The sequence below is a fragment of the Pelodiscus sinensis genome, chromosome 25 (genome assembly GCF_052426305.1).
Source record: "Pelodiscus sinensis isolate ZL-2025 chromosome 25, ASM5242630v1, whole genome shotgun sequence".
NCBI lineage: Eukaryota > Metazoa > Chordata > Testudines > Trionychidae > Pelodiscus > Pelodiscus sinensis.
The window spans coordinates 1,628,975-1,643,998 of NC_143076.1; the positions used below are offsets into that span (position 1 = coordinate 1,628,975).

Consider the following 15,024-nt stretch of genomic DNA (forward strand, 5'->3'; position numbering starts at 1 on the left):
GAGGTCATCGAGTCCAGCCCCCCCGCCCTCAAGGCAGGATCAAGCTCCATCTACACCATCCCTGACAGATGTCTATCTAACCTGTTCTTAAATATCTCCAAAGAGGGAGATTCCACCACCTCCCTTGGCAATTTATTCCAATATTTGACCACCCTGACAGTTAGGAATTTTTTCCTAATGTCCAATCTAAACCTCCCTTGCTGCACTTTAAGCCCATTACTCCTTGTCCTGTCCTCAGAAACCAAGAGGAACAATTTTTCTCCTTCCTCCTTGTGACACCCTTTTAGATATTTGAAAACCGCTATCATGTCCCCCCTTAATCTTCTTTTTTCCAAACTAAACAAGCCCAGTTCATGAAGCCTGGCTTCATAGGTCATGTTCTCTAAACCTTTAATCATTCTTGTCGCTCTTCTCTGCACCCTTTCCAATTTCTCCACATCTTTCTTGAAATGTGGCGCCCAGAACTGGACACAGTACTCCAGCTGAGGCCTAACTAGTGCAGAGTAGAGCGGCAGAATGACTTCACGAGTTTTGCTTACAACACACCTGTTGATACAACCTAGAATCATATTTGCTTTTTTTGCAACAGCATCATACTGTTGACTCATATTCAACTTGTGGTCCACTATGACCCCTATATCCCTTTCTGCCATGCTCCTTCCTAGACAGTCGCTTCCCATCTTGTATGTATGGAACTGATTGTTCCTTCCTAAGTGGAGCACTTTGCATTTCTCTTTATTAAACCTCATCCTGTTTACCTCTGACCATTTCTCTAAATTGCTACGGTCATTTTGAATTAAGTCCCTATCCTCCAAAGAAAGTCGCAACCCCACCCAGTATGGTATCATCTGCAAACTTAATAAGCGTACTCTCTATCCCAATATCTACATCATTGATGAAGATATTGAACAGTACGGGTCCCAAAACAGACCCTTGAGGAAATCCACTTGTTATCCCTTTCCAGCAGGATTTAGAACCGTTAACAACAACTCTCTGACTACGGTTATCCAGCCAATTATGCACCCACCTTATCGTGGCCCTATCTAAGTTATATTTGCCTAGTTTATCAATAAGAATATCATGCGAGACCGTATCAAATGCCTTACTAAAGTCTAGGTATATGACATCCACCGCTTCTCCCTTATCCACAAGGCTCGTTATCTTATCAAAGAAAGCTATCAGATTAGTTTGGCATGACTTGTTCTTCACAAACCCATGCTGGCTATTCCCTATCACTTTATTACCTTCCAAGTGTTTGCATATGATTTCCTTAATTACCTGCTCCATTATCTTCCCTGGGACAGACGTTAAACTGACCGGTCTATAGTTTCCTGGGTTGTTCTTATTCCCCTTTTTATAGATGGGCACAATATTTGCCCTTTTCCAGTCTTCTGGAATCTCCCCTGAATGCCATGATTTTTCAAAGATCATAGCTAAAGTCTCAGATACCTCCTCTATCAGCTCCTTGAGTATCCTGGGATGCATTTCATCAGGACCTGGTGACTTGCTGACATCTAACTTTCCTAAGTGATTTTTAACTTGTTCTTTGTGTATCCTATCGTTTAAACTTACCCTCTCTCTGCTTGTATTCACTACGTTAGGCACACCTCCAGACTTCTCGGTGAATACCGAAACAAAGAAGACATTGAGCATCTCCGCCATTTCCAAGTTTCCTGTTACTGCTTCTCCCTCCTCACTAAGCAGTGGGCCTACCCTGTCCTTGGTCTTCCTCTTGCTTTTAATGTATTTATAAAAGGTCTTCTTGTTTCCCTTTATGCCTGTAGCTAGTTTGATCTCATTTTGTGCCTTTGCCTTTCTAATCTTGCCCCTGCATTCCCGTGTTGCTTGCCTAGATTTATCGTTTGTTAGTTGTCCTAGTTTCCATTTTTTATATGACTCCTTTTTTATTTTGAGATCGTGCAAGATCTCCTTGTTAAGCCAAGCTGGTCTTTTGCCATATTTTCTATCTTTCCTACACAGCGGAATTGTTTGCTTTTGGGCCCTTAACAACGTCCCTTTGAAATACTTCCAATAATTAAGAGAGAATTCCTTTACCCTGCACAAACTGAGTTGGCTGAAGAATAAGTAACAAATGTTTTGTTCACATACAAGTACAGGAGATCAGTCTCCCACAGTAGTGGTGGCCAATTGGTTAAGGAGTTTGATTAGAAACCCCTTGTAACCTCACTCAGAGGCTCCTGACAAGTCTGTCTCCTGTGTCCTTCTCCACCTCAGTCCCAGTGTGTGCATGATTTCATATCTGAGGAAACGCCTCCTCTCTTTTTCCCTGCCAATCCTTCCCGAGCAAGCTGTACCCTTCTGTGCCAATATTCCAGTCATGTGTTATCCCACCAAGACCTTGTGATACCAACTTATTCCTGCTTATTACCCATCATTCCTGTGTGTTTATACCAGCATCTAAGACACAGATTAGATTTTGCTTCCCAGTGGTCCCGCGTCCCTCCTTTATCTCTGCAGTTACAGCCCCTGCTCTCTCCCATTTCTGGCCCATCTCCCAGGTGTCCATGTGATTCACTCACCTGGGGGCTTTGGTCACCTGCCCCCATCAAACCTAGTTTAAAGCCTCCTCACTAGGTTAGCCAGTCTGCACCCAAATACTCTTCCCTTCTTCGACAGGTGAACCCCAGCCCTGCTGAGCAGCCCTTCCTGCAACGGCATCCCATGGGCAAGGAAGCCAAAGCTCCCTGCCCACTGAGCTGTAGCTTTCTGTGCCCAGGGAGCCAAACACTGCCAGGGCGGGAAGGCTGGAGGGAAATGGCTGCATGTTGGGAGTCAAAGGTGTTGTCTGGAACCTTAAAGTAGAACAATTTTACACCTGTATGTGAAGGGGGCACCGTGGCTTAGCTGGCTCCGGGGTCTCAAGCAGAACACTGGGGGGGGGCACATGTCTCCTTGAGGCAGGTTCCTCACTCCCACGTCCCAGACACGTACTGTGGCACAAAGAGGAAGGGTCCCTGCAGAAAGTGGCTACATCTACACTGGCATGCTTTTCCGAAAATGCTTTTAACGGAAAACTTTTCCGTTAAAAGCATTTTCGGAAAAGCATGTCTAGATTGGCAGGGTGCTTTTCCGCAAAACCACTTTTTGTGGAAAAGCATCCATGGCCAATCTAGACGTGGTTTTCTGCAAAAAAGTCCCGATCACCATTTTCGCAATCGGGGCTTTTTTGTGGAAAACAGTACTGTGCTGTCTACACTGGCCCTTTTGCGCAAAAGTCTTTTGGAAAAAGACTTTTGCCTGAACAGGAGCAGCATAGTATTTCCGGAAAAGCACTGACGATCTTACATGAGATCGTCAGTGCTTTTCCGGAAATTCAAACGGCCAGTGAAGACAGCTGGCAAGTTTTTCCACAAAATCATCTGATTTTGCAGAAAAACTTGTCAGTCTAGACACAGCCAGTGTGTCACAGGGATAAGCGTTAGCCCCAGGAACAAGCACAGCCCTGCAGAAGAGACACCCCTGGTCTGGAGCCAACAAACCCAGGAGCCGCACAGCTCAGGATCCCCAGGGGCACTGACACAGACTCAGACTCCCTGGCACAGGAGAATCCCAAGTCTCACTTCTGCCGGCCAGCGGTTTCCCCTCTTCCGCTTCTTGTCAGCTCCCTGCAAAACACCCCACAAGGGTAGGTGAGGCTGAGTGTGGATAAACCCAGCTGTGCTGTAGAGCGGCTGTTAGGTGTGGAAATTAATGGGCTCCTTTGGCCTCCCTGAGCAACTCACACATGTAAAAAAACTGCAGTTGAAGTTGTTTGCATGGGAGTCAGGATGGCCAAGTGGTCTAAGGCACCAGGTTCAAGGGTCTGTCCTTCCCTTAGTTGAGTGTTCTGGTCTCTGAATGGAGACGTGGGTTCAAATCCCACTCCAGACACATCCTCCATTTTGTATCTAGAGAAGTGACCTCATTTCCCTCTCTCCCATGACATTGTAGAAGCGCTTGCTTAGCATTTCTCTGAGGCTGCATCTACCCAGCAGTGTTCCTTGGGAATAACGGCCATTACACTGCAATAACAATGGGAGCATCTACACAGGAATTCCATTATTCTGACTTCTGAGGATTATTCCGTTATTCTGACCAGTGGTCTGAGGAGCCAGGAGGTTTCCAGGCTGCAGCAGACAAGCCCACAGGCAAAGACACAGCGCAATCCCAGCCACTTCCTGCTCAGCCCAGCGGGGTCTCTGTGTGGCCCCCAGACCTTTTGTTTGCCATTGTCCAGACACAGGGGCCCAGATTCAGCAACACTAACAGGCCCCACAGCAGGGGGCTGGTTTGCTGCTTCACCCCACGGCCCAGCAACGAGCCCCCCAACTCCCTTTGTGCTCTGAGAACCCTGTTTCCTGAGACCCTCCACCCCTGCCTCAGACTCTGGTTGCTTGAGACCCCAGAGCCCTCCCTTGGGCTGCCTGGCATGTGGGGACTCAGGTCTAGTGGTGGATTTGCAGAGTCCCACAAGAGCTGCTGCCAGCGTGCGGATGTGCACGTCTGTCTGGGGTTACTGGGCACCGGCCTGATTGGGTGAGTCCCGGATTCTGTTCCTGCCATGATGGACATCCATCTGATTAACCCCCTTCACTTCCAGCCCTTCCTGAGAGTTGCTGCTTCCTTGACTAGAGTCCCTCCCCCTGTGCGTGTGGCTGGCAGGGGTTGCTAGATGGACCCATTCACATGTAGCTTTACTGAAACCCCCCTCGTTTCTGCCTTGAACCTCCCTATGCCCAAGGGGTGGTGCCCAATAGAACAGGACCTGTATGAAATGTGTCACTTTCACCCCTGGGAGCAGCTCAGCCATGCAAAGGGGCTGCCTGGGGCAGGACATTAGCCCTGGAGGGCAGGGGTGGGTGTGGCAGTGACATCACAAGGGCCTTTTGCAGCCCCTCAGCTTATTGGCTAATGGAGGTTGGGAGGTGATGACCTCACAGAGAGTCCATGACAATGGCCAGGTGGGACAGGCTGCAGGGCAGGGGCCATCTCAGAGCCCCTCTCCCCCCCCCCATGGCTTTGCTGCAGGGAGTCTCCATGAGAGTTGCCCTTGAGGCCTTTTTGGAGCCTTCTCCTTTCCCACGACTGACTGACCTAGAGGTCAGACATCCCTGTGGAGAAGGGAAGAGCCTCCAAGAAGACTGCCTCTAACGTGGAAGGGGAATTAGCTCAAGTGGTAGAGCGCTTGCTTAGCCTGCGAGAGGCAGTGGGATTGATATCTGTATTCTCCAGTGATAGGTGCAAGTCTCATTCTACTTTTTACTGGCAGAGCCACCCAGGGGGCTAAGAGGGTCCAGACCCTCCCCTCCCTCCCCGAATTCCTACTTGCTCTCCCCCAAAACCAGCCACGTTGGGGCAGAGAGCTGCTGGACACCAGCCCTCCTGGGCCAGGCAGTGGCTGGAGCACTGGAGGCAGGTTGCAGATGGGGCAGAATTAGCTCCATCTTCTCCCACCTGCTTGCAGGGCCGGCCCCTTTCCTGCTGCCCCTGGCTGGGAGCCAGGACTCAGGACCCTTTCCCAAAATATACGAATTCCGCCCCCCGCCTGCAATCCTCTGTTCTGCTCACACAGGAGCCACAATGATACTCACAGCACATGCCACAACTTAAGTGTGGTTGTATTATGCTTTAAAAAAGCGCCAGGATCTTTTTCAGGAGGATAAGGCAACATGCCACATTTATTGACCATACATAGATTAATCAATATTTATCATATGCATATAACACATCACACTCATGCACTCACACATACACACAAGCACACTCCGTCTTGTTGTTACCAAAAGCTTCTCCCCCTTACTGCACTGGCCAAGTGAGTTAGATGGGGGGGTGAGGGAGGTGGAACTGCACTTCTGCCCAACCGGATCAATGCTCCCATATTGACAAGACGAAAACCCAGGGTCCCTCTGCAAGACTCCTCATAAGAACATAAGAACGGCCGTACTTGGTCAGACCTAAGGTCCTTCTAGCCCAATAGCCTGTCTGCCGACAGTGGCCAGCACTGGTTCCCCAGAGAGGGTGGACCGAAGACAACGATCAAGCAATTTGTCTCCTGCCATCTCTCTCCAGCCTCTGACAAACAGAGGCCAGGGACACCATATCTATCCCCCGGCTAATAGCCTGTTATGGACCTAACCTCCATGAAATTATCTACCTTCTCTTTAAACTCTATTATAGTCCTAGCCTTCACAGCCTCCTCTGGCAAGGAGTTCCACAGGTTTACTACACGCTGTGTAAAGAAGAACTTTCTTTTATTAGTTTTAAACCTGCTACCCATTAATTTCATTTGGTGTCCTCTAGTTCTTCTATTTAGGGAACTAATAAATAACTTTTCTTTAGTGGCCCTCTCCACACCACTCATGATTTTATAGACCTCTATCATATCACCCCTCACTCTCCTCTTTTCTAAACTGAAAAGTCCCAGTCGCTTTAACCTCTCCTCATATGGGACCCGTTCCAAACCCCTCATCATTTTAGTTGCCCTTTTCTGAACCCTTTCCAAGGCCAAAATATCTTTTTTGAGGTGAGGAGACCACATCTGTACATAGTATTCAAGATGTGGGCGTACCATAGTTTTATACAGGGGCAGTAAGATATTCTGGGTCTTATTTTCTATCCCTTTCCTAATAATTCCTAGCATCCTATTTGCCTTTTTGACCACCGCTGCACACTGCATGGAAGTTTTCAGAGAACTGTCCATGATAACTCCAAGATCTCTTTCCTGATTTGTTGTAGCCAAATGAGCCCCCATCATACTGTACGTATGGTTGGGGTTATTTTTCCTGACGTGCATTACTTTACACTTATCCACTTGAAATTTCATTTGCCATTTTGTTGCCCAATCACTCAGTTTGGTGAGATCTTCTTGGAGTCCCTCACAGTCTGCTTCTGTCTTGACTATCCTAAACAGTTTTGTATCATCTGCAAACTTTACCACCTCACTGCTTACCCCTTTCTCCAGATCATTTATGAATAAGTTGAAAAGGATTGGTCCCAGGACTGACCCTTAGGGGACACCACTAGTTACCCCTTTCCAATCTGAAAATGTACCATTTATTCCTACCCTTTGTTTCCTGTCTTTTAACCAGTTCTCAATCCAAGACAGGACCTTCCCTCTTATCCCTCCTATTTATCCCTCTCATGCAGTCAATTAGTCATCACCTCGCCTTTCCTAATGCTGCTTCAGAGAGAGTTCTTCCATGGGCAGGCACTTGCTGCTTGACTCCCAAGGAGTCTGTATGTCCAGTCTTCTTAATGAGCTCACTGCACAGGTATTGTCTTGGGTCTGGCTTCCAGACCTTCGCCACCCTGGCAACTGCTGCTGGAGGTGCCCCCCTTTCATTCTCCATTCACACCTCATTCATTTCAACAGGGCAATAAAGGAAAGGAGAGAGCTCAAAAGACATTTTTTTCTTAAAAAGGAAAGTTTCTCTTAATACAAAGTTGTAGAAGAAATGTTACAGAGATTCTATAAGAACACGTAGAGATATATCTAAAAGGAGACGATCTTAATACAAAGTTACATGAGAGTGATAATATTACTGGGAATTATCCACAGTTGTCTGTATATGCAAATATATATGCAAATATCTTCTTTCACGTTGATGGGCATGAATACAAAGATTAAGGCAAGATTACACAACACACAGGCCCTATGTAAGTCAGTTCTGATGATGTTAATAAAATGCAATATTTTCCCCATTTCCAACCATATGACAGCACTTTTAATGAGCAAGGGCAGTCCAGGAATTTAACTATTAAAACACATCTCAGCAGATATTGGCTTCACAATGTTAACAAAGCAAACAAAACTGCCCATACGATATTTACTGAAATACAAGTAAACAACGTGGAGTTAAAGGCACTGGGGGGAGAGGTGGCCTGGCTAGAAAAGAAACCCAGGAATCCTGCTTCCCAGAATCGCTTCCTTTCCCCGCCCGCCCCACCAAACACCAGCTCCCACAATCCTCACAGGGCAGAGACTGGAAGCCCCAAATCTGACCAATACACCCACGGCCCACCCACAGGGAAGGAAAGACTTCAGAAGTTTGAACACCCAGTTCCTGGCTCTAACCCTCCCCTGGAGCCAGGCACCCCCCCAGACCTCTGCTCTAGCCTTTCCCTCCCACAGAATGAGGGGAATAAATCTAGCAGGGTGGAGGGTAAAGTCCTGAATCTCACTGGAGCCGCGGGTGTGTCCCTCCAGGCGCTGGGGCCTGTGTGCAGAGCGGCTGTGAACGGTACCAGCACATGGCTCCAAACATTCCATTGAAGGCACCTGAACTCTTTAGACTCTTTACTCCTTAGAAACCTCATGTTTTGAGGAGTAAGGGTTATTTTGAGGGAAGGATTTTCCCTCGGAATATCCCCGTTTTTTCTCTCGCAATAGCGCTATTTCGCAATAGTACTGGTCTGCAATTATGCAAATGAAACACGGGATATTTAAATCCCCACTTCATTTGCAACTTTGGATGTCTACATTTGCATTCCTCTCTCGAAGGCCTAATCAAGTGCAGACAGACCCTCAGTAACAGAATATTTATCTACATTGAAGTACAGGAGAAGGGGCACTTATGGCTGTTTCTGTGGTGTCGTGGCTTTCACGTTTGCTTAATGGGCAGAAAGTCACTGACTCAAAGCCAGGCAGAAACAAAAAATCTTCTCCTATTGTGGCTCCCTTTGGTACCCACGAGGCAGTTCCAGGGCCTGCCCCCAGTGCAGGGCGGTATGTGTGTGCTGATTGTCAGGAGCACAGAGGAGACAGCTGGGCAGGTTAGGCTGAGATGGGAGGAGGCAGCGTTGGGGTTGAGGCTCCTCAGTGGTACTTGGCAGAGATGAGGGCATTGCAGCCACATAACCCAAGGCCAATGGCAGCACCTCCAGCCTCTGGGACATCTGTAGCCTCTGCTGCAAGGGGACACAAAACCAGGTAAGGTTCCCCCCTGATGCTCAAATCCCCCAGCAGCCCCAGCTTGCTCCAACACCTTCCGTTCTCCCCACCCTCTCTCCTGGCCACACACGGCACTTCTTGGTGCGTCTCAAGCCAGGCCCTGCAAGGAGCCACCGGGGCAGGAACCAGCCCTTGGAGCTCGGCTTGCACCGGAACCGGCAGTTTCCCACCATGTCTCCCTTGAGAAGAGGCGACTTGTTCCCCTTCTTCTCACCTCACGTCTCCCTTGTCTCTGTTCCCTTCAAAGGTCTTCACTGCCTCAGGACCCGCCTCCTCAGGGCGCTGCCCCTCTGCCACTGGGCTGGGAGTGGAAGACCCCATAGTCTCTGCACTTGGGCTGAGAAGTCTCACTGGGACTCGTCTGTTGATGGGTTAGTCAGCCCGATGGCCAGCCGGATCCATTCCGTAGCGCTGCCCGAGAGGGAACTTTCCCAATCTCCACTGGTATTTCCTGGGGCTTTGTGTAGGGGATTGGGCTTGGCATCTTCTCTGCTGGAAATGCCTCTTCTTTGGAAAGCAGCTCCCAGGAGTTCATGGAACTTCTTCTTCTCAGCTTGGGACAAGGACAAGCAAGGGGCGACGGGACAGGGGTTTATGTGATGATGACAGGGGTGAAGAAAGCAAATAAGAAATTATTTTTTCGCCTACTTAAGAACCAGGGTGACAGAATGAAACTGGTAAATAACCAAGTTAAAAAAGAACCATTTTTGCACCCAGTGGAACTCCTTGCCAGAGGATGTTGTGAAGGTGAAATCTACAAGAAGGTCCAAAAAAGAACTGGATAATTTAATGCAGGAAAGGTCAATCAATGGCATTTCAACAGAATGGACAGGGCAGGTGTCCCTAGCTGATGTATATCTGAAGCTGGGAATGGAGGGATCACTTAATAACTGTCTGTCCTGAGGATTCCCTCGGGACAATGAAATTGGCTGCTGTTGTGAGACAGGATCCCGGGCTAGTTGGACAACTGGCATGGCCCAATCTGGCTGCTTTGCTGTTCTATTTGGCTGTTCTTGTCCCCTCTGGGCAAGGGAGAATGGACCCCCCCTCATCCTGAAGTGGACAGAAAATGGCCTGCGAAAGGCTAGTGTAGGTGACTTGTTTCATGTGTCCCTGATGGTCTAGTGGTTAGGATCCAGCATTCTCACTGCTGTGGCCTGGGTTCGATTCCCAGTCAGGGAAACCAGCTGCAACTTTCCCAAAACATGTCCCTTGTCAATCTTCTTGCCACATGTTACAGCAGCTGGGACCTAGCATGGGGCTAACACTAACCCCTCCTGCTTGCCTGGGCACTGCCTAGACTCAGGCCTCCCCAGTGCCAGCCTAAGGGCTCTGGAGAGGACGGGGCTGCTCCAGGGGCAGAGTCCTTTTTTCTGCAGTAGCTCAAACCCAGCCCCTTGGTTCCAACTAACTAACATTACTCCTCATTTTTTGCCCTCTGTGCCTCCCTCCCAACATCAACATACCCCAACACATCCCCTTCCCTCTCCCTCTCCCCCCTCCCCCTGCTGGTAACACAAACAGGACTTTTCCCTGTTGAAAGAACAAACTCTCTGGTTTTTATGTGGGGAATGTAGAACTGGGGAGGGGCTGGGGAAAGGACCTGGGACGGGGTGGAGGCTGGGAGGAAGGGCTAAGGCTGGCACCTTCCTCTGGTGGTCCCACTGCCTCATGTCAGGGGCCTCAGCAGCGCTGGGGGGTGGCTCCAGGGGGAGAAGCTGGTTCAGAGGAACATGAGCTGCTGGGCCACTGAAGCAGGACCCCAGCAGCAGCCTCTGTGCAGGGCTCACATGCTCCAGGCCTCCCGGTCATATTGAGTCTCCCCGTGTGGCTTGGGCTCCAGAGCCTGCCCCCCAGCTGGTGCCTTGAGGTAGCCACTGCAGCAGCAGGAATTTAGGCATCAGGTCCCCTGCTTTTGGGGACAGGAAGCCAGGCCCAGGCCCTTTTAGCCACTGGAGCTGTACAGGCTGGAGCCTCCCCCTACCAGCTCTTTGCCCTGCTTCCTGCAAAGCTCTCAGCCTTTTGCTTGTGTCTGTTTCCCTGTCTGTAGCAGGTAACTAAAGAAAGGGAAGTTACTGAACAGAACATCCCTTTAGCCAGCATGGGGCTTGAACCCATGACCTTGGTGTTATTAGCACCATGCTCTAACCAGCTGATCTAGCCGGCCTACGAAAGTACAGCTCACCAGTGGCCCTTTCAAGAGAGGCGCCTCAGGCAGCTGCAGGGACGTCTCTGAAGCTGCCAATGGCTTTTCTCTGACAGGGCCACTGGTGACTCACTGTGACGTGGGCTGGCTAGTCCAGCTGGTTTGAGGGTTGGTCAAGGTGGCTGGCGGCCGGCAGACCCAGGGCAAAGAGAAGCCGGAATCTCTTGCTGCCAGCACCTTGCCTCCCAGCTTCTTCCCTGCCAGCAGCAGCAAAGTCCTGAGCGCTGCCCTTGACACCATGGGACCAACCTCCCCTCACTCAACTGGGCCAAGCTGGTGCCCAGTTCATGCCCACTGGGACCTGTTTTACTTGGGTTCCTTCCTCCCAGAGCCCCCTTCTTCTCCTGGGCTGCGAGAAGCATCACTGGGATGGTTTCTCATATCCCAGCATGGGGCCATCTCTCCGGTGACAGGAGACGGGGCTGGTTTCAGGATTTCTTTTAGCCCAGCAGCAAGGGGAGATGGCGGAAAATCAACCCCGTTTGCAAGCTTTGTGTGACAGGGGGGGTGTGAGCTGGGGAGCCTGCCCCCCCAGAAGGGCATTTGGGTGCACCCAGGGGCAGCAAGAATTCAGGCCCCCGGGCGAATGCATTGGGGACAATGTGTGAGCCCTTCCATGAGCATTTTCTGCTCCCACTGGGGAAGGCAGCTGGGCAGGACCAGCCTGCAGCCCACGTCCCTTTCAGCCCCAGGTGCAGGAGGTAACAGAGAGGGGAGGAAAGTCCGTGGCAAGAGCCTCCTTCCAGCAGTCTGGCCCTGCGCAGAGTCTGTGCATGATGGAGCCTTTCCCAGCAGGGCGATGGCCTGTTCTCTGCAAAGTGCTCAGCTGGTTCATTTTTCTGCAGGCCCATTGTATGTGTCCCTGGTGGCTTCATTTACAGTTTTCAGTCTTTACATTTGCATCCCTTCTTGGAAAGAGGGTGCAAGTGTAAACATACCCTAAGTAGTGAGAGTTGGCTTCCTTCAGTTGAGCCTGGCTGTGTCCCTACTTCAGGAACCCAAAGGGAGCAAAGAGCAGAAGTACTGGAAGCTGGTGGGGTACCCTCTGAATTTGATTTAGTGAGTCTTAGTTGGACTTGCTAAATCAAACTCCAGAAGATTGAAAGATAGTGGCCATTCCTCCCCCTCTGGGTGTGATTCTTGTTCTTCTGCACAGCACAGCCCAGGTAGACCAAGGACCTTCAGATCACACCCTTGCTGAACTGATGGGAATAGAAACAGAAACACAGCAGATTTGAACTTGTTTCAGTTGAGATGGGTTTGCCTGGTTTATGTGCATTGACACAGGAACACATTAGGGGTTTGTAGTAATTTTAGGAATCTCTACACAGCAGAAATCCAGACTGTGATACAACTGGAGATACAGGAGTTTCAATGAAGTTAATCAACCATTCAGGGGGCACTTGGAATTGAACCAGAGGCCGCTTTGCCTGTAGTCAAACACTCTACCACTGAGCTACACCCCATTACACTTGCTTGCTTGCATCCAGTGTTAGGAAATTAGCCGCTGGCAGCACATTCTGCAGGAGCAGGTGGTGCCTTGCACACATGGTGGGGGGGAACGGCCCTCTATGGGGTCAGACATGTGTGGTGTCCCCCAACCTACGATCAGCATGACACATCACAATAACACATCATCCCCTGTACTCCCGCCTGCCCTGTGTGTGTTGCAGCCTCACAGCACTCACCTGATGTTCCCTCCCCGGTGCCCGAAGACATTTGGGAGGCCTCCTGTATCTGGGGGACCGGTTCCAGGGGGAGGGTCACAACATTCCTGGAATCCTCCTCCTTATCCTGGAGCTGCTGGTCAGCAGGGTTGTCGTCCTGAAGCTGCGGCCGCTGCTGCCCAGGTGTCTTCATCCCAGACTCCACAACTGTCCCTGGAGACAGGGTTCCCCAACCCTCAGGACTTGGTCCAGTTCCTCACAGTATGCACGGTGCTATGGTGCTTCCCCAGAGTGGGAGCTGTGCTCACGGGTCCTCATGTAGCCCTCCTGCAATTCCTTGACCATGGCTCTGACTTGGTCTGGGGAGGGGGGAGGTGGCCTTTCTTTGCAAGGCCATCAGCCATTTGGCCATAAATATCTGCATTCCTCCGCCTGGATTTCCAGGCCTGCAGAGACTCCTCCTTGGACCAAAGCTTTATCTCTGGCCTGGACCATGACAGTGCCCAGCACTTGCTGCCACTTGCTTGGTCCTGTGATGTGTCCATGGAAGGGCCAGAGGGATCTCTGGGGGCTTGTGCCTGTGACATGGCTCTCCAAGAGGCAGGAAGCGCTCCATCTTTATGACAAAAAACATGAGGACAGCTCTTGGTCTGTACCTCTAGGCCATGCAGAGTGTCCGGCAGCCACTTCCCTGCCTCTCCCTTTGCTGCTCTTGAACTTAGCCCAAGAGCCGAGAAGCTGTACTCGCCCACCCAGAAACCTCTGCTACTCCTATGCCACCCAATCCCTCACACCACAGAGAGCCACAAGGCTGTTACTGCCCAACATCACCCCCCCCCCCCCGATTTTAGCCAATCGGGCAAGAGGTTATGCTTTACCCCAGACCACAGGGGCACCCTCTTCCCTCAAGTGTGCTTCATGGCAGAGTGGACTTCCCTCACTAATTTTTACAAACAGGCTTAACACAGGCATTGGTGGTATAGTGGTAAGCATAGCTGCCTTCCAAGCAGTTGACCTGGGTTCAATTCCCAGCCAATGCAATGTGGGGAGGTAGCTGCACCATTCTTTGCAGAGCTTCTACTTTAACCCTGAAACAACAGGCACAAGTGGGTCCTGCTGCCTCTTGCCACTTTTATTCCTCTCTGAGAGGCAGGAAGTGCTCAATCTTAGCCAAACGGCCAAGAAGCAACGCCTTTTAGGTAATTCTGTTACAGTAAGTTATGACTGGATAATGAAATTATACTAAAATAATTGGTTAAGGTAGAACTAAGCGGTACTTGAATTTCTCTTTGTACACTGGGGTCCAAGAAGGAGACCAGCAAGAAGAAGAAAAGGGGAGAAGAGTAGAGGAAGGAAAAGGGAAAGGAAGACCAAGAAGGAGGAGAGAAGACCTTGAAGCAGAGCTCACCTCCAAGGCAACCTAAGACCAGAACAGCCAGGACTCCTCTGCACAGCTGTTGCAATGGTTTGCTGTGTGAATTCTATGGCAGGTGAAGTTAGGCCTGCGCACTGGGATTATTTACCAGTTTCCCTGACTCTACTTCGCCTGGAGTTATGATGGCCGAGTGGTTAAGGCGTTAAACTAAAAATCCAATACGGTTTCCCTGCGCAGGTTCAAATCCTGCTCACAGCGAGGTCTGTGTTTTGCCCACACCTCTTCCTTGGGCAGCAAGGGACTCTGTGAGTTACCAGCAGTGGGGCTGTTACTGTTGGCATCAGGACTGGATTAAGGGGTGAGCTAGAGGGGCAGCTGCCATCAGGTACTGCGTGCCTGATTTCTGGCAGGCTGCAGCAGCTCCCAGCAGCTGCCCAAGGGCTGGGGCTGCATTAACCTCCACAGCACCTGTCAGCAGCACCTTTCCCCAAGCAAGAAACAAAGAGAAAGGACAGAAATTCTCTGTCCCAAAGGCGCACCCCTCACATTGGCTGGGCAGACACGTCCCTCCTCTCTACCCCAGAAGACACGTCTGCAGCCCCTGGCAGGGAGGCGACTGGGCAGGTCACTGGCAGAGCTGAGCCCGGGCTGGCAGCAGTGCAGACTGGTCGGCCACAGCCCTGGGAGAGCAGCTGGGGGGCTCGGCTGTGGGGCGACGGGCCCGTGTGCTCTGCTGCTCACTGGCGAGCTGGCTGCCCAAGTGCCCACACAGACGCTTCTTCAATCCCCACCCCCCTCAGCCACCCACCCCAGCCTCTTCCAGCAC

General features: G+C 50.6%; 3 non-coding genes across 3 annotated transcripts; all 3 read left to right on the forward strand.

Moving 5' to 3' along the window:
* Positions 1–10,060: 10,060 nt before the first annotated feature.
* On the forward strand, positions 10,061–10,132 carry TRNAE-CUC (transfer RNA glutamic acid (anticodon CUC)). The gene has a single exon. It is a non-coding gene; the product is annotated as a tRNA-Glu (tRNA).
* Positions 10,133–13,791: 3,659 nt separating this feature from the next.
* Positions 13,792–13,863, forward strand: TRNAG-UCC (transfer RNA glycine (anticodon UCC)). The gene has a single exon. It is a non-coding gene; the product is annotated as a tRNA-Gly (tRNA).
* A 511-nt stretch (positions 13,864–14,374) lies between these two features.
* On the forward strand, positions 14,375–14,456 carry TRNAF-AAA (transfer RNA phenylalanine (anticodon AAA)). The gene has a single exon. It is a non-coding gene; the product is annotated as a tRNA-Phe (tRNA).
* Positions 14,457–15,024: the final 568 nt, after the last annotated feature.